This window comes from Stenella coeruleoalba (assembly GCF_951394435.1).
Source record: "Stenella coeruleoalba genome assembly, chromosome: 2".
NCBI classification, from domain to species: Eukaryota; Metazoa; Chordata; class Mammalia; order Artiodactyla; family Delphinidae; genus Stenella; species Stenella coeruleoalba.
In genome coordinates this window covers 156,577,649-156,602,415 of record NC_137147.1, presented here as the reverse complement: position 1 = coordinate 156,602,415, position 24,767 = coordinate 156,577,649, and positions in this window count along the sequence as shown.

The window sequence follows — 24,767 nt, the reverse complement described above, 5'->3', positions numbered from 1 at the left end:
GGAGTTCATATCGGATCTTCATAGCTTTCCCCTAATACCTGATTATGATCTGTTAGTTTTCTGTTCTTTCCTTCCTTTTGCCTTTTTTAAATTGAATAAAAGTGTTCACATATTTCAAGAATTCATAGTTTTTATTACTTCAAAGTTCAAGCCAGCCTGTGTGATATGACAGATAACATGTTTACATCTGGCAATGGAGATGTCTGGTTACATAACAGCAATTTGACTAAGAAATATCCATTCTGATATATGATATTGTAACATGGAAGTTGGTTATCAGCCTACTGCTATGATTTTTTTTTAGCTTTTAATTATGTACTACAAAACCTCTATGACTAGGATACAGTTAGCAAGAATCAATGTCAGAAAACTAATGGTATCTCTTGTGTACAAATATAACACGGTTCTGATTCATAATTCAAAGAACTGACAGAATTTAAAAGATTAACATTTAAATTAAATGCCAATCCACTGATGTCTCATAGCTATTTGATATCATACAGTCAATAACCTTCACTGGTGCTAATTTTTCTCATGCCTATTAATCCCAGTTTTATGGGATTGCTGTGGACAATAAATAAGATAAATTATATGAAACATTTAGTACAAAATCTGCCATCCTGTAAGTCCTCAAATCCTTGCTGGGTTCACTTTTAAGGCTATCAATGCAGTGTTAAGTTTGTTCTTTTCATTCAAATTTGTATTTATTTATTATTTATGTTTTAAGCTTTATTGAAGTGTAATCAATAGTCCATTAACTGCACATATTTTAAGTGTGAAATCATTGTCACAGTCAAGATAATGCACATATCTTGCTCCCCCAAGATTTCTTTGTGCACATTTGTAATGCATCCTACACATCTTTCCTTTCACCCCCTGCTCACCCATCTTCAGACAACGACTAATCCGATTTCTGCCACTTTAGATTAGCTTGCGTTTTCTATGTGTACAGAAACAGAGTTATATATCATCTACTCTATTTTTTCGTTTCACTTCTTTCACTCAGTATAATTATCTTGAAATTCATCTATTTTGTTGCATGTATCAATGATTCATTTCTTTTCCTTTCTGAGTAGGATTCCTTTTTATGGATATGCAATTTACCTATGTATTAATCTACTCATGGACATTTGGGTTGTTTACAATTTGGCTATCACAAATAAAGCTGCTATGAACAAGCCTAGATCTAAATGTGAGAGCGAAAAAAATAAAAATTCTAAGAGAAAACATGTTTTCTTTGGTTTGGCAAATATTTCATAATTATGAAATAAAAAGAAAGCACTATAGAAGAAAACGAATCATTGAAGTATACTTACCAAAATTAAAACCTCTTCAGATGACATTGTTAAGAAAATGCAAAGGTAAGCTACACACTGGAAGAAAATATGTGTGAAATATATGTCCAAGAAAAAATTTGTTTCTAAAATATATAAAGAACTCTTGCAACTCAATAACCACAGGATAACATAATTTGAAAAAAAAAGGAAAGATTTGAACAGACCCTTTGCCAAAGATGATATATGGATGACTAATTAACACATGAAAAAATGTTCAATGTATTTCTCCATTATGGAAATACAAAAAAAAAAAAAAAAGCCAAAAAAACCCACCTCTACATGCCCACTTGAATGGCTAAGGTCAAAGAGTGACCACACCACCTGTGCATGAAGACGTGAGCAATCAGATCTCCCCTCTGCTACCGGTGGGCATGTAAAAGGGTGCATCTGCCTTGGAAAACAGTTGGCCGTTTCTTAGAAGTTAAACATAAATCTACCATATGACCAAGCCATTCCATTCCTAGGCATTTACCCAAGAGAAATGAAAGCATATGTCTACAGGAAGACTCCTAGCTTTAAGTTAAAAGAAAACAAAGCAAACTTGATGTATAGAAACCACTATCTGAAAGAGTAATTAAAGCTTTGTAACATCGACCAGTCCCTCAAAGGTCATTTAAAATTCTGTAAGGAGAGAACAACACCAGCTCCTCTTCATTATCATCGCTTATTTCCTAAAATGTGGTAGAAATCAAGGGCATTAGAAATTACTGTGTAAAGGGAAGAAGTGACACAGAAACACAGAGGGAAAAAAAACAAACTTCTTAAAGACAGTCTTAAATACATAAATGCTTTATCAAGTAGTCCTGCATGATTTTCAAAGATAAACAGTCTCTAATGTGGTGTATGCTTTAAGACTTTGCATAAGGTGTGTTAATTCAAGTTAACAATGGATATTATATAAAATGTACAAATGTAGCAAATTCCTTCACTTACTTTCAGTCATTCACGTACTATATTAAGCTGTATAATTCACATCCCAATTGACAGCTACAAAATAAATCCTTCCAGAAATATGAAAGCTTTGTCTAATAATTCTCCCCATATGTTTCTGGCAAATAAATAATTGAGGCTTAAGAGAAATGCTATCTCTGCTCTTGTTTCAAAAGAACAAAGGCCTAGCATCTTTTCTAGTTTTAAAAAAATTCTTTGCATCATAGATCAAGTCACATATTTGAAGGAAGCCAATATGAATATTTCCTTTTCATCTTCGTGTGCTTAAAAAGTAGTTCAAACGATTTCCACACATCTGCAACTTAGATGGAGATATATCACATCCCCAAAAGATGTAATTCTAACACTCTCATGCTTTAAAGATTCTCCAAAGGACTGTCAACCAACTGTTTGGCCTAAATCATCTGGCTAATCAGCTGGTGACATCAGCTTGAGTCAAGGGAAAGAGAAGTAAAAAATGAGACTTTGCTGTTTAGTAACAAGTAGAGTAGAAATGACACCTCCATTATGTTCCCAGTCATTTCTTTAAAAAGCTCACTTAAGCAATCAGAGACATAGACAAAAAAATCTTAAGCGTAGTTTCTCTTCATTAACAACAAAAAAATGTCCGGACATATGACATGAAATCTCAGGTAAACAGAGGTAAAAGTAGTAAGGCAGGTAAATCTTCTCTTTTTGCCATACATTTTTTTACCCTTTGCAAGCACAACCTGTTTGCATCAAGCCACACAATTTTATATTAAACTGTCCTCCCGAGTGAAAAACAATAAAACAAAACAAAACTCAAACACGCATTTGTCTGAGTGTTAGTTCTCCTGTTATAAAAAAGAAAAATAAGTGTGCATTAAACACACATAGGCATATTAAGAAGAATTTTTTTCACCTACAAAGAATATGTGCTTGAATCACATGGGCAAACCCAACAAGCATTATAAGCACTTGTTCTATTTCTTTACAAGAGGGACAAACCTCTGTTTTCTCTCCAGATACTTCCCTGAGCACTATTTGTCAGCATTCAGTAGTTCTTGTTTGGCAGTAATAATCTTTCTAAGTTTGACAGATTTATGTAATTTCAAATTGTTTTCAAGGCTCACTTTCAATTCATGTTTTAAATTGCAGTATATGAGGCATGTAAAACACTTGTTTCAATGAGAACATGATGCTTGCACTTAGTATTTACACAATATGAAATAAATCATGTCAGAATTAATAAGGTCTAATTCTATTAATGTCAGAAAAGATTAACGTAAGTTCTCTCTTCTAAGCAGACTTACTCGATACTCTTTGAATTATCCTTGACAGTGTTAAAATTAGACTAAGCCTACAAATAAAATAAGCCAGCAAATAAATTGAAGTAATAAATTAAGACATTGTGTTAACAAAGGTATCTGTGCTAGAAGAAGCCGATTTGATTGAAAACCCTTAGTAGATTTGTCATCAGCAGCACACTTTATTTGTATCTCTCCTGATGGTTCTAGTTTCCTCTGAATTGAGTTTGTCTATATTGTGTTTGTTGTGAAATGTGAGTTTCTTACCAGGGATGTAAAAATGTTAATTATAATTAAGAGAGGCCATATCAAAGCAAGAGAGCATTATTTTATGATGTGACAAAAGATGTTTTGCTTGTCAGTTCGATTAGCTTGATCAGTCAGAGGTAGCTAAAATTTGTATCTAAACCTCATGAGTTCATACAGTTAGAGAAAATGTGAATGAGTGGTTTAGTCTGATTATCTCTTTTATTTCTACATTTGTTTCCATTTGTTCCCTTGTGCAAGTTAATACTCATGAGGATGTGTTTTTCCAAGAAGTGGGAAAAATGTCTTTAATTTAACCTTTCACTGAAATTCTATCCAACCACGAAAAGGCATTGCTTTCATTAAAAAATGTTTTTATTTTAAAATAAGGTTAGCATTCCAACTGGCAGTAAATGATATTATTCCTGTATTTTATTAAGAGAAATATAGATCAGATTAGGGAGGCTGGAAAAGAAAGAGAAGAAGAGGTAAAATGGACCTGAAATAATGAAGAAAAATGTAGGAACAATATACATCTCCATGTTCTTAATGGGTACCAAGGGTATTATAGGTATGTACATGTTGCTTGCGATATGTTTATATTACTAAGGATACATACTATTTAAAATTTAGTGTATATGATGTTTATTTAAGTTCTCTAAGGTATTTTGTGTAAAATTCATTATAATCCAAAGAACAGAACTTAGTCAACTCAAGAAAATTTTGCCCTGATGATGAAACAGAAATAAGTCATGTTTTTATTTTCTCCTAAAGAACATGGTTTGGAGACCAACGGTTAATATTTACAAGGCTTCAAACATTCAATTGAAATGAATAAAGTGGGAAATATGTAGATTATCATTACAAGGTGCACCCACTGGGAGAGGCAAACTGGAGATTCTGTGCAGGGGATTTCCTGGACCCTGCCGCACACCCCTCTAGCTTGGCTGGTCCTCATGTCTCTTTGTAATAAACCGTAACTGTGGGTACTACAGCTTTCAATGTGAGTTCTGTGAGTTCTAGCAAATTACCAAATCTGACAGTGGTCTTGGGGATCCAGAACTCGTAACTGGTGTCAGAAGTGAGGATGGTCTTGGAGACCCCCTAACTCTGCAGAAATACACCAATCACATATGGAGTATTCTTGCCCAAAATACATTAAACTTGAACCTATTCATGAGAATCAACTAGACAAATCCAGGACGTGGAATGGTTAAAAAAAAAACCAACATGAACTCTTAAGTATGTCAATAATCTGAAATCAGATAAAACAAAAAAGTGGAAAGAACGCTTCCAGTATAAAGCATTATAACATCCAGAGGAAGAGAGAAAATGTTTCTCCTTACCATGGAATAAAAGTCTTTTAGTTTGGACATTTTAGGCCAAAGTAATTTTGTGCCCAACACTGAACCACTAAGATGTAACAAGGGTTTGCTGTGTTTTGCCTGGTATAAGCCTGGGATTGAGAACCAGGCGTGGCAGAGCTGATGAGCTTGCTCTGGTCTGCTAAGCCTATTCAGACACTACCCCTCAAACTGAGGATGGAGTGGTATTTCCTTATCACGTATGTCATATGGGGGAAAAAAGTAAGTAACAACAGTGTCCAATACACACACATAACTTGTCCAGATTTGGGGTTCAAACTACCCAAACAATAAAGGTCCACCTTCTTCTGGGACTCATGTTGGATTACAAGCATGGAGACCTGTACAAGATTTGGATTCCAACCACAGAGACCTAATTTTTAAAACATATTTTTGTTTTTAATTAAAAATAAATTTTATTTTATATTGGAGTATAGTTGATTTACAATGCTGTGTTAGTTTTAGGTGTACAGTTAAGTGATTCAGTTATACATATACATATATCTATTCATTTTCAGATTCTTTTCACATATAGGTTATTACAGAGTTTTGAGTAGAGTTCCCTGTGCTATACAGTAGGCCCTTGTTGATTATCTATTTTTATATATAGTTAGTGTGTATATGTTAATCACAAACTTGTAATTTTTCCCTCACCCCTACCTTTTTCCTTTAGCAACCATAGTTTGTTTTCTAAGTCTGAGAGTCTGTTTTGTAAATAAGTTCATTTCTATCTTTTTGTTAGATTCCACCTATAAGTGATATATGATATTTGTCTTTCTCTGACTTAATTTCACTTAGTATGATAATCTCTAGGTCCATCCATGTTGCTGCAAATGGCATTATTTCATTCTTTTTTATGGTTGAGTAATAATATTCCATTGTATATATGTACCACATCTTCTTTATCCTTTCCTCTGTTTTAGGTTGCTTCCATGTCTTGGCTATTGCAACATAAACCAAATACCCTTGAGAGAAGAATGACAAATAGTAGCTATTTGAAAACCACTAATTAGCACAGCTTGGAATATCACTTTCTTTTTTTTTTTTTCTTAGCATCCTTTTTGTAGTATAATTGCTTTACAATGGTGTGTTAGTTTCTGCTTTATAACAAAGTGAAACAGCTATACATATACATATATCCCCATATCTCTTCCCTCTTGTGTCTCCCTCCCTCCCACCCTCCCTATCCCACCCCTCTAGGTGGTCACAAACCACCGAACTGATATCCCTGTGCTATGTGGCTGCTTCCCACTAGCTATCTATTTTACATTTGGTAGTGTATATATGTCCATGCCACTCTCTCACTTTGTCCCAGCTTATCCTTCCCCCTCCCTATGTCCTCAAGTCCATTCTCTAGTAGGTCTGCATCTTTATTCCCATCCTGCCCCTAGGTTCTTCATAACCATTTTTTTTTTAGATTCCATATATATGTGTTAGCATACGGTATTTGTTTTTCTCTTTCTGACTTACTTCACTCTGTATGACAGACTCTAGGTCCATCCACCTCACTACAAATAACTCAATTTTGTTTCTTTGTATGGCTGAGTAATATTCCATTGTATACATGTGGAATATCACTTTCTTATATTCTACAAGTACTCTTATCTAAGACACCATTAATATTGATGAAAAATATCTGTAGCTACCAATACCATACCTCATCATGAAGGATGCACCCCCATCCAACTGTATTTTTTTCCCCTAACATGGCTAGGTGAGAGCAAGATTCAGATGGCCCTGGAATTTAAAATCCTATGATTCTAAAAACAATAGAGGAAAATATAAGTGATTCAAGAGAGTAGAACTTTAAAAAAAATGAGTACAAGTTAATAAATTAGATGTCTCTAATAAGTTACATTGGACCTAGAAATTAAAAGCACATTTGAAATAAAAATAACATTAAAAACAAAAGTAAAATTGGGAAATAATGTTCAATTAAATAAAACCCAGGAATGTCTCAATGTAAATGAGCCAACTACATGATGAAACAACAACCATAGAAGAATCTGCAGATGATTAGCAAATGAATATAAAGTTTTAAATTACATGGAATCTAGGACTATAGCTAGGAATGTTGTGGTTGCCACATAGGGTGAGATGCTGAAATCAGAAATGATGGATTTGTTGCCAGCACAAACAAATCCAATAGCTTTAAAAAATCTATGATATTCACTTAATAACATAAAATTAAAATAAAATGGCCATTATTCAGAAACATTTTGTAAGAAAAGAAATCCTAATCAGTCATAGCAGTTTGGGTGATTATGTCTCTGGTTAGTCTAGAAGAAAATACACATATGAAACTGGCTTTATTTTTAATTATAGAAAATAGGCTTATTTTTCTTCGTCATGATAAAGAAAAAACTTTCAATGATCAGCCTTAAAATAGTGCCTGAAATTCAAATATGAGGACTAAGCACACAGACTAAAATCATAAAAGTGACTCATTTTCTTTTATTGGGGGATTATACATCTCTATAAATCCTCAAAATACAAGTAAATACCAATTTGAAATAGTTCATAGCTACAAAATGGAAAACTGGTTATAAAAGAGGATGAAACAGATACGTGGCATTTCCATGGGAACACTTGGGGAATCTGATGAATAATGTGAGCAAAATCCATTCTGGAAAAGGTTTCCTAACCTGATTATCTCTGTAAACATAAAACATTGACTTCTGCATCTGACAAACCCTCGTATCAATGGATTAACTGCATAAAGGACTGTCAAACATTTCCCTGCTAACATGACACAAGATACAAAATGTGAAAGATGTTTCGATCATTATGGGAAAGGATCAATTTCACTTTTAACCTGCTCAATCCTCTCACTCAAGTTCAATAACAATTTATCCTTTAAATGCTACTTAATTTAGCCTTAATTTATTTTCTGGCAAATGACTCTAGGCAAAATTGAATTCAGTAAGGACCCATTTTCCCTTCTTAACCTTCATCCTTTCAAAGATCTATAGCACAAATCACTGTAGCGTTTTCAACTTTATTTTTAGTGTAATTTATCTAAAGAGGACTACTAGAAAATTAAACAAAAAATTAGTATCGTCTGTTCAAACCTCATCAGGCATCTGCTTAAGAGAGAAGAGTGAAGTGATCATGTGAACAATCACTAAATGAATCAATTAAAATTATATTTGAAGATGTTGGGAAGCATCCAAAAGCAAAGAGAAACAGGGAGAGTTGAAACTCGGAAAATGAAATTGGAAGAACTATAAGTTGTGACTTATCAGGTCCACGGCTCAATCAATCTCCAAAGCTAAGACAGATAAAACTGCAAAACCCCGAAAAAGGTAGGAAACACCACAGCCTCACTAGTTAAAGGTGCCAGGCTGGAAAGGTGCCGGCATTCAGGACTGGAAATGAAGTTGGAAAATGTAAGGGAAAATCCAGGGCAGGCTGAGAACCAAGGGAGTCAAACAATCTACGATTAATACGCCTGGAAGATTGAGAGGAAAGGTTGCCTCCACCAAATAAAAAACAGGAAAGTAAAAGTAAGGGGAAATCATGACACATGAAAGACGCCATGGTAGTTTAGAATAAGGGAATAAATTTGATGCTCTGAATTGAGGGTGGGATGGTAAAAGCAGGAAAATTTCTCTGAATTAGTATAAAAATAAAGAGAAGAAAAATGGCTTTAAAATATTTGTATATAATAAAATGAGTATCAAGCAGTTATGTTCAAAGCCCTACTTATATCTCTGTGTGTGTGTTTGTGTGTGTGTGTGTGTGTATGTGTGTGTAAAATCATGGAGACAAATATATTAAGAAAATGGTACAAGAAAAATTGTTAGAATGGAAGAACTCAAAATCGCCATATTGAAACTGCCCTGTACCCCACAAAATGAATGCAATGATCTAAATAAAGCCATGTTTTGTGAAATCTGAAAATACTAAGGATGAAGAAAAAACTATAATAGCTTACAGAAATAAAAAGCAAGTTTCCTACGGAGACACAGAAATCAAAACAAATTTATATTGATATTTCTCCACCTCAACATACATTGAAAGAGAAATTAAAATTGATTCCTCTCAGGCCTCCCAAACACTGGAAGCCAGGAGTAAAATAGAATGTGCCCTTCCAGCTCTGAAAGAAAATAATTTTCCTCCTAGAAGTTATGCTCATCAGATCTATCCAGTGAGGAGAGAATAGACATCTCCAGAAAGGCAGTGACTGGAACTGCTCACCCCCTAGGGGGCCCTTCCGTCAAAGTTGTTTAGGTCTTCACTCTTGGACATTCTTACTCAGTTCTCCATATTAATCTCCACAATATATTTCTTCTCAGCAAGTCTCTGTCTCCCCTCCCCCCACCCCATCCCACGGTGCCTTCCTCTCTGTGGATGCCCCAGCAAAGTCCTCCTTTTCCCCACATAATACCCTCAAATTTATCCCTCACATAGTACCTCACTTCTTTCTGAAATATATTCATTTCACTAGATGACTTCAAAGCTTTCAGCAGCTTCCCATGGCACTTAGGATACAGTTACATTATGTTAGCATAGCCATAAAGTGCTGGTCCTGTAGCTGGAATCTATAGAAGGGGAACCGATTTCTCTAAACCACTCGAATCAGTTATGCCATAGTTCCAACATGATGGCCTGTTATTATTTTCTGGATCACACGAAGCCCTCTCTTTTTGCAGGATCTTATCCCATGTTCTTCACTCTGCTTGACTGATTCTTCTCCCAACTCTCATCCTGTCTAATTCTTACTCATTCAAACTTTCTATCTCCCACTGTACTGGACTTTTGACTAATGAAGGTGCCATGTTCATTTTTGACACCAACATACAGTGCCAAAATACAGATAAAATTCACCATCATAATAGCTAATGAGAGATTTAGGTTAAATTGACTAAGTATATGGTCATTCTAACATTATAGAGTCTGTAATAAAAGTATTATATTCCAACTTCCAATGCAGTGCAGAATAATAATGACAGTATTCTCTTTTTTTTTCATTTTTCGGAATAGTTTCTTCCAGGGAGAGAGTGGCAATGGTAGCATGGCACAGAGGAAACAGAAATAATCCACAAGATCTTACTGTGCATAGTAGTATGAATATAAACTTTCAATTTTCATTATAATGATGAAAATATTTTTACACTCTTTATTGAAGAAATTTCAAACCTACAGACTAATTGCAAAAGTTGTTCAATGAACACCCATGTATCCTTCGTTTAGATTCACCCGTTAATTCCTCTCTCTCTCTGAAGGTACGTGTATATAGTTGTCATCCTTCCCCTCCTCCTCCTGCCCATTCATGACATCATTCTCATTATTATTACGGTCCGCTCATAAAGAGTAAGTTGCAGACATCCCAATACTTCAGCCCTAAAGACTTTCTCATCTATATCCTAAGAAAAAAGACGTCACCTTACACATCTACTATACGATTATCAAATTCAGAAAATGTATCATGATACAACACCGGTATGCGTTATAGACTATATTCATAGTTCATTAATTGTTCTGTTAAAGTTCTTTTTCAGCATTTGTTTTTCAAGTCAACACACAATCTGGTGTCCATCGTTTCACTTAGCTACCATGTCTTCTTCTGGAACAACTCGTCAGTCTTTGTAATTTATGACATTTAGGTTTTTGAGGAATGTTTTCAAACTGTCCCTTCATTTGCGGATTTCTAACAGCTTCCTTATGTGAGACTCAGGGGTCTATGTCGTTGGTTTGTTGGCAGAGATGCTCCCTGAGCTGTGCAACACCCTCAGCTCACCACACTGGGAGACACGTATCTGTCCCACTAGTGGATATGAACTGTAGTCACGGGGCTACGGTGGCATCTGTCAGCTTTCTCTGTTGCAAAGTTACGTTTTCCCATCGTCATGAATAAGCTACCTTTGGGGACATACCTTGAGGCTGTTCAAATATCTTGATCCCAGAAAACTTTTACGAAATGGTTTTAGCATTCATTGATGGCTCCTGCCTGGATCAATTATTACTGCCGCAGTTGCAAACTGGTGATTTCAGTACCTCCATCATTCTGTCTGCATTTATTAGTTGGGATTGCACCGTAAATAAGGCTTTCCCTCTCCTACCTCCACTTTTTAAAGCTAATTTAATCATGTTCACTGAAATTAGCTTTATAAATATTGAGCTATGGCTACAATAGCACAGTAGATATATGTCTGGTGTCTAGTGTATCATGTGGACCCCTGGATGGAAAACTCAACCTGAATTTAGTCCTGATTTTATTGATAACATGCAGGGCTATTAGGAAAATCACTTCACATCTCTAAGTTTTAGTATTTGTATCTGTCCAATGAGGGTTTTGACTACTTAATATGAATGTTTTCTTTCAGTTTTGATAGTTTATAACTCTTAAAATATTTCATTCACTGTCTGTGTGGCCCTAAAATTTTTTAAGACAGGAAGTTCCCCCTTCTCAGTCTTAATGACAGCTGGCTTGATTAATTGCAATTGGCCAAAAACTGGCAAAGAATTCCTAACTCCATTAACTTATTTTGGTTCTCATTAAACTTTTAAATTCACTTACTTTCCCTTGACCTTGTCTATTTCAAGCTTATTCTCATCAGTGGTTTTTCTTTGGCAACCATATTTGGAAAACGCACAGACTGAACACCAGTGTGGGAGGAATTATACAGCTAAAATACATTCCATGAAATGATCACGGGTATTTCAGTTTGCTTCAGGATTAATTATAGTCCTGCAGTTCCCACACCAAGGCAGTCTGTGGGTTAGAAGGCTGGACTAAGAGAGCTGTCATCCCAATAATGACATTCAAGGGGAGTGATTTACTAAAACAAAATCTGTACCAATTTCAACCTACACTTCGGAAAAGCCATATAAGCATTTTTAAAAAATGGTTATAGATGTGTTCCTAGCAAAATCTGCCCTATAAATTCTAAAACTATGAGAAAATCTGATGTTTGACAAAATGTATAACTCCATGAAACACTTAGAAATGATAATTTTAACATCATTACTAATACTTAACAAGAATCTAGAGTGCAGAATGAAAAATCATCCTGGGCATGATACAAAGAATGTAAAGTAGCTAAGCATATATTAAAGGTTTAAAATTTCCATTCCATAAACATTAATATATTTGCTTGCTTCTCTTGACATTGTTCAGAGAATAAATTACATATATAGAAAACAATTTGTTACTTTCATGCCTGTCATTTTTAAACTGTAAATTTTAAATTGAAAAGTATTAAGGAAGGTTTAGAATTCCACTGTGATTTTTTTAGAAACAAAATATTCAAAAAAATACATGATAAATCGTCACTCTACTTATATCTATCATCTATGTTTGATATGTATATGCATATCTGTGCATAAATATATCTCTATAAATATATGAGCATAATAGATCATTTTTACTGAGCACTTCTTTGGAAAGAGGTACTAATCACTTCACATGAATTATGACTTTATATAAATTGTATCATTTAGATTTCTTAATAACCCTATGAGATAACTACTACCACTGTCCCATTTTGCAGTCATAGAAATCAAGTCAAAAGCAATTAAGTCAATTGCCTATAGCCAGACTATTAATAAATGGTAGAACTCATTAGGGAAACAGACAGCTAAGTACTAAGTCTTTTATTCTTAAAATTTATTTAAACAAATAATTTATATATGAATGCATTTCTCTCTTTTTCTTTCAAATCGTGCTTATAATATATTATAATATAAATCCTATAATATATAATGTCTCTAATATAATATATACCTATATTATATATGTAATTTGCATCTGCTTTAATATTTACATATATATGAGTATGTATTTTATGCTAACGAAAAGCGCTGTGAACAAATACATTTCCCATCTCTTTTTCTTTTTCTTTTTTTTTTTTTTCTGTACGTGGTCCTCTCACTGTTGTGGGCTCTCCCATTGTGGAGCACAGGCTCCGGACGCGCAGGCTCAGCGGCCATGGCTCACGGGTCCAGCCGCTCCACCGCATGTGGGATCTTCCTGGACCAGGGCACGAACCCGTGTCCTCTGCATCGGCAGTCGGACTCTCAACCACTGCGCCACCAGGGAAGCCCTGTTTTTCTTTTTTTTTTTTTTAACATCTTTATTGGAGTATAATTGTTTACAGTGTTGTGTTAGTTTCTGCTTTATAAGAAAGTAAATCAGCTATATGTGTACATATATACCCATATCCCCTCCCTCTTGCGTCTCCCTCCCACCCTCCCCATCCCACCTCTCTAGGTGGTCACAAAGCACTGAGCTGATCTTCCTGTGCTATGCAGCTGCTTCCAACTAGCTATCTATTTTACATTTGGTAGTGTATATATGTCAATGCTACTCTCTCACTTCGTCCCAGCTTACCCTTCCCCCTCCCCATGTCCTCAAGTTCATTCTCTATGTCTGTGTCTTTATTCCTGTTCTGCCCCTAGGTTCTTCAGAACCCTTTTTTTTATTTTCCCACATATATGTTTTAGCATATGGTATTTTTTTCTCTTTCTGACTTATTCACCCTGTATGACAGATTCTAGGTCCATCCACCTCACTACAAATAACTCAATTTCATTTCTTTTTATGCCTGAGTAACATTCCATTGTATATATGTGCTACATCTTCTTTATCCATTCATCTGGTGATGGACAGTTAAATTGGTTCCATGTCCTGGCTATTGTAAATAGAGCTGCAATGAACATTGTGGTCCATGTCTCTTTTTGAATTATGGTTTGTTCAGGGTATATGCCCAGTAGTGGGATTGCTGGGTCATACGGTAGTTCTATTTTTAGTTTTTTAAGGAACCTCCATACTGTTCTCCATAGTGGCTGTATCAATTTACATTCCCACCAACAGTGCAAGAGGGTTCCCTTTTCTCCACACCCTCTTCAGCAATTATTGTTTGTAGATTTTTTGATGATGGCCATTCTGACTGGTGTGAGGGGATACCTCATTGTAGTTTTGATTTGCATTTCTCTAATGATTAGTGATGTTGAGCATTCTTTCATGTGTTTGTTGGCAATCTGTATATGTTCTTTGGAGAAATGTCTATTTAGGTCTTCTGCCCATTTGGGGATTGAGTTGTTTATTTTTTTGATATTGAGCTGCATGAGCTGCTTGTATATTTTGGAGGTTAATCTTTTGTCAGTTGCTTTGTTTGCAAATATTTTCTCCCATTCTGAGGGTTGTCTTTTTGTCTTGTTTACAGTTTCCTTTGCTGTGCAAAAGCTTTGAAGTTTCATTAGGTCCCATTTGTTTATTTTTGTTTTTATTTCCATTTCTGTAGGAGGTGGGACAAAAAGGATCTTGCTGTGATTTATGTCAAAGAGTGTTCTGCCTATGTTTTCCTCTAAGAGTTTGATGGTGTCTAGCCTTACATTTAGGTCTTTAATCCATTTTGAGTTCATTTTTGTGTATGGTGTTAGGGAGTGTTCTAATTTCCTTCTTTTACATGTGGCTGTCCAGTATTCCCAGCATCACTTGTTGAAAAGGCTGTCTTTTCTCCATTGTATATTCTTGCATCCTTTATCAAAAATAAGGTGACCATATATGTGTGGGTTTATCTTTGGGCTTTCTATCCTGTTCCATTGATCTATATTTCTGTTTTTGTGCCAGTACCATATTGTCTTGATTACTGTAGCTTTGCAGCATAGTCTGAAGTCTGGGAGCCTGATTCCTCCATCTCTGTTTTTCTTTCTCAAAATTGCTTTGGCTCTGTGGGGTCTTTTGTGTTTCCATACAAATTGTGAAATTGTTTGTTCTAGTTCTGTGAAAAATGCCAGTGGTAGTTTGATAGGGATTGCATTGAATCTGTAGATAGCTTTGGGTAGTATAGTCATTTTCACAAGATTGATTCTTCCAATCCAAGAACATGGTATATCTCTCTATCTGTTTGTATCATCTTTAATTTCTTTCATCAGTGTCTTATAGTTTTCTGCATACAGGTCTTTTGTCTCCTTAGGTAAGTTTATTCCTAGGTATTCTGTTCTTTTTATTACAATGGTAATTGGAAGTGTTTCCTTAATTTGTCTTTCAGATTTTTCATCATTAGTGTATAGGAATGCAAGAGATTTCTGTGCATTAATTTTGTGTCCTGCTGCTCTACCAATTTCATTGTTTAGCTCTAGTAGTCTTCTGGTAGCATCTTGAGGATTCTCTATGTATAGTATCTTGTCATCTGCAAACAGTGACAGTTTTAATTCTTCTTTTCCGATTGGGATTCCTTTTATTTCTTTTTCTTCTCTAATTGCTGTGATTAAAACTTCCAAAACTATGTTGAATAATAGTGGTGATATTGGGCAACCTTGTCTTATTCCTGATCTTAGAGGAAGTGTTTTCAGTTTTTCACCATTGACAACGATGTTGCCTGTGGATTTGTCATATATGGCCTTTATTATGTTGAGGTAGGTTGCCTCTATGCCTACTTTCTGGAGAGTTTTTATCATAAAAGGGTGTTGAGTTTTATCAAAAGATTTTTCTGCATCTATTGAGATGATCATATGGTTTTTCTCCTTCAATTTGCTGATATGGTTTATCACACTGATTGACTTGTGTACATTGAAGAATGCTTGCATTCCTGTGATAAACGCCACTTGAACATGGTGTATGATCCTTTTAATGTACTGTTGGATTCCGTTTGCTAGTATTTTGTCGAGGAATTTTGCATCTATGTACATCAGAGATATTCGTCTGTAGTTTTCTTTTTTTGTGACATCTTTGTGTGCTTTTGGTATCAGGGTGATGGTGGCCTCGTGGAATAAGTTTTGGAGTGTTCCTCCCTCTGCTATATTTTGGAAGAGTTTGAGAAGGATAGGTGTTAGCTCTTCTCTAAATGTTTGATCGAATTCGCCTGTGAAGCCATTTGGTCCTGGGCTTTTGTTTGTTGGAAGATTTTTAGTCACAGTTTCAATTTCAGTGCTTGAGATCGGTCTGTTTATATACTCTATTTCTTCCTGGTTCAGTCTTGGAAGGTTGTGCTTTTCTAAGAATTTGTTCATTTGTTCCAGGTTGTCCATATTATTAGCATATAGTTGCTTGTAGTAATCTCTCATAATCCTTTGTATTTCTGCCAGGTCAGTGGTTACTTCTCCTTTTTCATTTCTAATTCTCTTGATTTGATTCTTCTCCCTTTTTTCCTTTATGAGTCTGACAAATGGTTTATCAATTTTGTTTATCTTCTCAAAGAACCAGCTTTTAGTTTCATTGACATTTGCTATTGTTTCTTTCATTTGTTTTTCATTTATTTCTGATCTGATTTTATGATTTCTTTCCTTCAGATAAATTTGGGGTTTTTTGGTTCTTCTATCTTTAGTTGCTTTATGTGTAAGGTTAGGTTGTTTATTTGAGATGTTTCTTGTTTCTTGAGGTAGGACTGTATTGCTATAAACTTCCATCTTAGGGCTTCCCTGGTGGCGCAGTGGTTGAGGGTCCGCCTGCCAATGCAGGGGACACAGGTTCGTGCCCCGGTCCGGGAAGATCCCACATGCCGTGGAGCAGCTGGGCCTGTGAGCCATGGCCATTGAGCCTGCACGTCCGGAGTCTGTGCTCCACAACGGGAGAGGTCACAACAGTGAGAGGCCCGCGTACCACAAAAAAAAAAAAAGAAAAAATCTTCCTTCTTAGAACTGCTTTTGCTGCATCCCGTAGGTTTTGGGTCATCGTATTTTCATTTTGATTTATTTCTAGGTACTTTTCTGATTTCCTCTTTGATTTCTTCAGTGATCTCTTGGTTATTTAGTAGTGCATTGTTTAGCCTCCGTGTTTGTTCCTTTTACAGATTTTTTCCTGTAATTGATATCTAGTCTTATAGTGTTGTGGTCAGAAAAGATACTTGATATAATTTCAATTTTATTAACTTTACCAAGGCTTGATTTGTGACCCAAGATATGATCTATCCTGGAGAATGTTCCAGGAGCACTTGAGAAGAAATTGTATTCTGTTGTTTTTGATGGAATGTCCTATAAATATCAATTAAGTCCATCTTGCTTAATGTGTCATTTAAAGCTTGTGTTTCCTTATTTATTTTCCTTTTGGATGATCTGTCCATTGGTGAAAGTGGGGTGTTAAAAGTTCCCTACTATGATTGTGTTCCTGTTGATTTCCCCTTTTATGGCTGTTAGTATTTGCCTTATGTACTGAGGTGCTCCTATGTTGGGTGCATAAATACTTACAATTGTTATATCTTCTTCTTAGATTGATCCCTTGATCATTATGTAGTGTCCTTCTTTGTCTCTTGTAAGTCTTTATTTTAATGCCTATTTTGTCTGATATGAGAATGGCTACTCCAGCTTTCTTTTGATTTCCATTTGCGTGGAATATGTTTTTCCATCCCCTCCCTTTCAGTCTGTATGTGTCCCTAGGTCTGAAGTGGGTCTCTTGTAGACAGCGCATATACAGGTCTTGTTTTTGTAGCCATTCATCCAGTCTATCTCTTTTGGTTGGAACAGTTAATCCATTTACATTTAAAGTAATTATCGATATGTATGTTCCTATTACCATTGCTTAATTGTTCTGGGTTTATTATTGTAGGACTTTTCCTCCTCTTGTGTTTCCTGCCTAGAGAAGTTCCTTTAGCATTTGCTGTAACATGGTTTGTTGGTGCTGAATTCTCTTAGATTTGCTTGTCTGTAAAGGTTTTAGTTTCTCTGTTGAATCTGAATGAGATTCTTGCTGGCTAGAGTAATCTTGGTTGTAGGTTTTTCCCTTTCATCACTTTGAATATGTCCTGCCACTCCCTTCTGGCTTGCAGAGTTTCTTCTGAAAGATCAGCTGTTAACCTTATGGGAATTCCCTTTTATGTTTTGTTGCTTTTCCCTTGCTGCTTTTTTTTTTTTTTTTGGTACGCAGGCCTCTCACTGTTGTGGCCTCTCCCATTGCGGAGCACAGGCTCCAAACGCACAGGCTCAGTGGCCATGGCTCACGTGCCCAGCCGCTCCACAGCATATGGGATCCTCCCAGACTGGGACACGAACCTGTGTCCCCTGCATCGGCAGGCGGACCTTCAACCACTGCACCACCAGGGAAGCCCCTCCCTTGTGCTTTTAATATTTTTTCTTTGTATTTAATTTTTGATAGTTTGATTAATATGTGTCTTGGCATGTTTCTCCTTGGATGTATCATCTATGGAACTCTCTGTGTTTCCTGGACTTGATTAACTATTTCCTTTCCCATATTACAGAAGTTTTCAACTATAGTCTCTTCAAATATTTTCTCAGTTCTTTCTTTTTCTCTTCTTCTTCTGGGACCCCTATAATTCAAATGTTGGTGTGTTTAATGTTGTCTCAGAGGTCTCTAAGACTGTCCTCAATTCTTTTCATTCTTTTTTCTTTATTCTGCTCTGCAGTAGTTATTTCCACTATTTTATCTTCTAGGTCGCTTATCCGTTCTTCTGCCTTGGTTATTCTGCTATTGATTCCTTCTAGAGAATTTTTAATTTCATTTATTGTGTTGTTGATCATTGTTTGTTTGCTCTTTAGTTCTTCTAGGTCCTTGTTAAACGTTTCTTATATTTTCTCCATTCCATTTCCAAGATTTTGGATCATCTTTACTATCATTATTCTGAATTATTTTTCAGGCAGACTGCCTATTTCCTCTTCATTTGTTTGGTCTGGTGGGTGTTTTCCTTGCTCCTTTATCTGCTGTGTGTTTCTCTGTTTTGTCATTTTGCTTAACTTACTGTGTTTGGGGTCTCCTTTTAGCAGGCTGCAGGTTCATAGTTCCCGTTTTTTTCTGTGTCTTCCCCCAGTGGCTAAGGTTGGTTCAGTGTATTGTGTAGGCTTCCTTGTGATGGGACAAATGCCTGTGTTCTGGTGGATGAGGCTGGATCTTGTCTTTCTGGTGGGCAGGACTGCATCTGGTCATGTGTTTTGGGGTGCCTGTGACCTTATTATGATTTTAGGCAGCCTCTCTGGTAATGGGTGAGGTTGTGTTCCTGTCTTGCTAGTTTTTTGACATGGAGCATCCAGCACTGGAGCTTGCTGGCCGTTGGGTGGAGCTGGGTCTTAGCTTTTTTTTTTAAACATCTTTATTGAAGTATAATTACTTTACAATGGTGTGTTAGTTTCTGCTTTCTAACAAAGTGAATCAGCTATACATACAGATATATCCCCATATCTCCTCCTTCTTGCCTCTCCCTCCCACCCTACTTATCCCACCCCTTTAGGTGGTCACAAAGCACTGAGCTAGTCTCCCTGTGGGTCTTAGCTTTGAGATGGAGATCTCTGGGAGAGCTCACACCAACTGATATTATTTGGGGCCAGGAGGTCTGTGGTGGTCCAATGTCCTGAACTCAGTTCTCCCACCTCAGAGGCTCAGGCCTGACACCAGGCTGGAGTGCCAAGACCCTCTCAGCCACAAGGCTCAGAAGAAAAGGGAGGAAAAAAATATTAAAATAAAAAAAAATCCTCATAATAATAAAAAAAAGAGGAGAGCAACCAAACCAATAAACAATTCACCAATGATAAGAAGCACTAAAAGCTATACTAAGATAAACATAAAATCAGAAACAAGTCAGTCACAGACAGCAAACCCCAAGACTACTGTTGCTCCCAAAGTCCACCGCCTCAATTTTGGGAAGATTTCTTGTCTATTCAGGTACTCCACAGATTCAGGGTACATCAGGGTGATTGTGGGGATTTAATCTGCTACTCCTGAGGCTGCATGGAGAAATTTCCCTTTCTCTTCTTTGTTCACACAGCTCCTGGGGTTCAGCTTTTGTTTCGGTCCCACCTCTGCGTGTAGGTCACCCCCAGGCCTCTGTTCCGCCCAGACAGGATGGGGTTAAAGCAGCAGCTGATTAGGGGGCTCTGGCTCATTCAGACCAGGGGGAGGGAGGGGTACTGTAGTTATAATTGGAATGTGGGGTGAGCCTGCGGCGGCAGAGGCCGGCATGACGTTGCAACAGCCTGAGGCGCACCATGTGTTGTCCCGAGGAATTTGTCCCTGAATCACGGGACCCTGACGGTGGTCGGCTGCACAGGCTCCTGGGGCGGGGGGCAGCATGTGGATAGTGACCTGTGCTTGCACACAGGATTCTTAGTGGCTGCAGCAGCAGCGTTAGAGTTTCACGCCTGTCTCTGGTGTCCGAGCTGATAGCCATGGCTCGCGCCCATCTGTGGAGCTCATTTAGGCTGTGCTCTGCCTTCTGTGAGCAGATGGGGAAGGATTCCTCTCTCCTCGCGCACCCCGAAACAATGGTCTCTTGCCTCTTTGGCAGGTCCAGACTTTTTTCTGGACCCCCTCCCGGCTAGCTGTGGTGCACTAGCCCCCTTCAGGCTGTGTTCACGCAGCCAGCCCCAGTCCTCTCCCTGGGATCTGACCTCCGAAGCCAAGCCTCAGCTCCCAGAGCCCACCCGCCCCAGCGGGTGAGAAGACAAGCCTCTTGGGCTGGTGAGTGCTGGTTGGCACTGGTCCTCTGCTTTGGGAAGCTAGTGTTCAGCAGGTGTTCTGTAGGAACTGTTCCACATGTAGATGTAATTTTGATGTATTTGTGGAGAGGAAGGTGATCTCCACGTCTTACTCTTCCACCATCTTGAAGGTTTCCCCTCATCTGTTTTCCAACAGTACCAGGAGCCCTAGACTTCCCTGGTGGTGCAGTGGTTAAGAATCTGCCTGCCAAAGCAGTGGACATGGGTTCGAGCCCTGGTCTGGGAAGATCTCACATGCCTCAGAGGAAATAAACCCATGTGCCACAACTACTGAGCCCATTCTCCACAACAAGAGAAGCCACCTCAATGAGAAGTCTGTGCACCGCAGCAAAGAGTAGCCCCTGCTCTCTGCAACTAGAGAAAAGCCGAAGTGCAGCAACGAAGACCCAACACAGCCATAAATAAATAAATCTTTATAAAAAAACGCAACAAAAAAACAGTACCAGGAGTCCTGATTGGCTATGTGGGCTGTCCTGGTTACAATTTGATAGGACTGTATATGTGTTCTCTGGTGAAATATTGTTCTCTTGGCTAATGTTAACCTTTAAACCTTGTTAAGACCCAAGATTGTAGGAATGGAAAGCAAAACACTTACTAGTGGTCTATTACTGTAACAGTGAGGGGGCTGCTCTCACCTCTTTCTCACTGTTCCCTATGGCGTCCACAACACAATACACTGACTGTGGATTTGAGAGTCAAACAGAATATTTTAGGACCACAACCCCAACTCAAAGGGTGTTGTCCCTTGGCCAAGCCTTCAGCAGTTCGGTCTACCATTCTGTTACCTGTTTTAGGATAAGAGGCAGCTGGCAATGCTAGTCAATGTCTTGGGTGTGAGCCCCTGTCTCCTTTCTTTGCTATAAAATGAGGTGTTTATTGTTAGTGATTAACAAGTCTTTCTGAAAGTCCACAAATGGTGATTCTGGCAGAAGTGTTGCAGCAAGTGAAGGAAAATTCATATGAATATTATAAAATAAAGAGTTTCCCTCTACATTATCAACAGTCTAATGTAATCAGCCTGCCATTGGATAAAGGGCTAGTCCTTCCTGGGATGGTGCAGTCCAAGGATGCTTGGAATTGGTCTCTCCTTTAGAACTGGGCTCTCAGCAGGAGCAATAGCCTGTCAACCTTGGTGAATAGAACTGAACACATTTATGACCAATAATTATTTTAGAAATGTGTAGGAGTGAATTGCTTCTCTGTTTTGTACACTTGCCCCCATTTCCCCACTCCCACCACCTCTCTCTCTCGTTCAGTTGTTGAGGCACATCTCTGGAACCTGTCTAACCTTGTCTTGGCTGAATTAAAGGGCCAGGAACGTTTCCATAGCAAGCTAGGAGTTAGTAGAAAAATCAGAGCTCCTGGATTCTCGATCTGGTGATGGTAGCACCAGCTTTTCCTTAGTCCAGCATCCCCCCCAGGAGTTAGGAACTGCTTCAAGGTTAAGGGGTAAAAATTTGGGAAGGAAGAGTTGAGGACAACCAAGGTGGATGACCTCCTCCTCCTTATTTTAGAGCTTTTGTTCACTGGAGGCCTTATTTTTTTGTTTGTTTGTTTGTTTTGGGTTTTTTTTTTTTGCGGTACGCGGGCCTCTCACGGTTGTGGCCTCTCCCGTTGTGGAGCACAGGCTCCGGACGCGCAGGCTCAGCGGCCATGGCTCACGGGCGCATCTGCTCCGCGGCATGTGGGATCTTCCCGGACCGGGGCACAAACCCGCGTCCCCTGCATCGGCAGGCGGACTCTCAACCACTGCGCCACCAAGGAAGCCCTGGAGGCCTTATTTTATATTGCAATTTAAGACACTTGAAAAGCACCTCATCAAACAAGCATGCAAAGATGAAAGCAGTGTGGAGCCAATTGGGGGCAGTTAATTTTTAATTGTACTCTCTCTCTGCTCTGACTTTATTTATTGCCAAGTAGCTAGAAGGCTAGAACCCACCAGAGGGGAAATCACCAGTGCTGTGTGGATGGGAATGTCGTTACAGTACATGGTTCAAAAATAGACTACAAGTGAGACTGACGTTTTTCAGGACAGCTTGTTTTTTCCTCCTTAAATGTCATCGTAACACAGCCCTGTCTCAACAAAGCCAAGGTGCACAGAAATGTACAAAAGCCACAGCTCTCACAGTCCCCTGGCTCCTACTGAAGGGAAAGTTCTGTTCCAATTACAAGAAGAACATAAAGGCCCGAATTAAGAAGGAAACATCAGTTATAAAAACAATCTACTGATCTCTTTAGAGTCAGCTGAATGACCAATCTTTATCATTTGGAGACTTAAAAAATAAAAGGAAAATTGGAGCTGTTATGAAAGATTACATTGGTTTTAAATCATCCACGTACTCAAAGTTTCATTGCTCTTCACCGAAACACGGTAATGTGGCCCTGGAACTGCACCAGTCTGTGACGGCTGATGAAATCCACCAGGCTGGCTGCACTGCTTCTGAAATGATGCCTTGTGAGGTGAGTAAAGCCCAGAGTTTGTCAAAGATGCTATCATACAATTGGGGTGCCAATGTCAAGATGTGGAGTGAGAATTGGGACATACTATTATGGATTGCATAACTTCTTTAACTTTTTTCAGAACTACTGATCACAGATAAAATTACACACCAAAATAAAATCAAGAGAACGATAGCTATTGTCACTCTAAATCCTGTGAAAATACAGATTTTTAAGGTAAATCTTTTGGGAATACATGCATTCTCAATTACTAATGAAAACGACTACAGTCAGCTCCCAATAACAGAAATAAATCAGAGTGTGAACTTCTTGGGAGATGTGCTGATGAGTTGATAAGTGTTGATGTTTAAATACAACAGTGTTATAAGTTCTTATTGTGTTTGTACCGTGGTATACCCTACTTATCAAGTGTAGATCAATTTAGTATCTCTAAGACAAACATCAAATCCTGATAACCATTTATTTCTAATATACAAAATATCTCATTCTATCTCACCTTGCAGATAAACCTAAATGGAAGTGCCTATATGAAAAGTAGGATTTTTTTGATATTTTCGAGTTGTTTTGTTTTTCCCATTTTGCAGTGGTTTTGCTGCTTCGAAGAACTGCCACAAGGGAATGTTTTATCTTAACTTGTACTGACTTGGTTTTACAAAAATCAGTAACATGAGCACTAAGTATTCTAATTGGTGAACACAAGTAACATATACTCCATAAGGGTGTTAAGTTAGTTTTTAGCCCATTTTATATGTACTCAAATCCCCAGATTGGTGCATTTATCATGATAGCCTTTGAGTGTTTCCTTTGTAACCCTTAGATCCAGGGACAATATAGTACATGTGTTTCTAATTGACTTGCACTTAGCTCATGGAAGTGTGGTTTTGTGCAGGCAATGTGATGTCCAAGAAACTGTTGGGAGGTACTTTTCTTGGAAAAAGGAAGTAATGTTCTTTTATTTTATAGTTCACCAGCTGACTTCTAAAGATTGGAATTTATTTCTAATGTACGAAATCACAAAGTATGTTCTAAATTTGGCATGGCGTCCTTCCATTTCTGATTAGAATGATGTCATGGTATAAAGCTAAAAGCAAAGAAACAACACCTCAGGACCAAGGAAGCGGATATTGCATTTGTAGGATTTCTTTCTCTTGAAATTCCCTTTGTTGAAGCCAAAATGCTTGTGTACAGACATGGTCAATCCGTGATGTCATATTTCCCAGTAATTCTAGAACAGTTATAGCTCCTTGAGCAAATTTGTTTAATATCTTTAAAATTCGCTTTAATGGTGTCTAAAGATTTTGTTGCTCTGTAGAATCCTTCCGACCTGCAACAAATAGTATGTTTAAATTTTGATAGTTCCATTTTAGAAAGTAAACCATGCATTTCTTTCAGCATTATTGGAGAAAGCAAACAGTGTGGAGTAAACTTCAAGCTTTCAGAGTCTTGGATCTTTCTGCTTTCTTGGCTATGTGATCCCGTACAAAATATTCTGTGCATCAACTTCTTCACGTATAAAATGGATAGTAATGCTCACCTGCAATTATGGCAAAAAGAAGCAAGTGGTATCATGCCTGAAAAACAAGTAATTGTGGTTGACATTACTAGCCACTCAACAAATGCCAATTTCCTTCCTTCTCACTGCCTCAAACAGGAAACCTCTCTACCATTATTGACAACTAATCCATATAATGAGTTTTGCTAGATAACAAAAAACTGCTTTTAATCACATTTCAGGGAGTGAAATTCCTATGGCA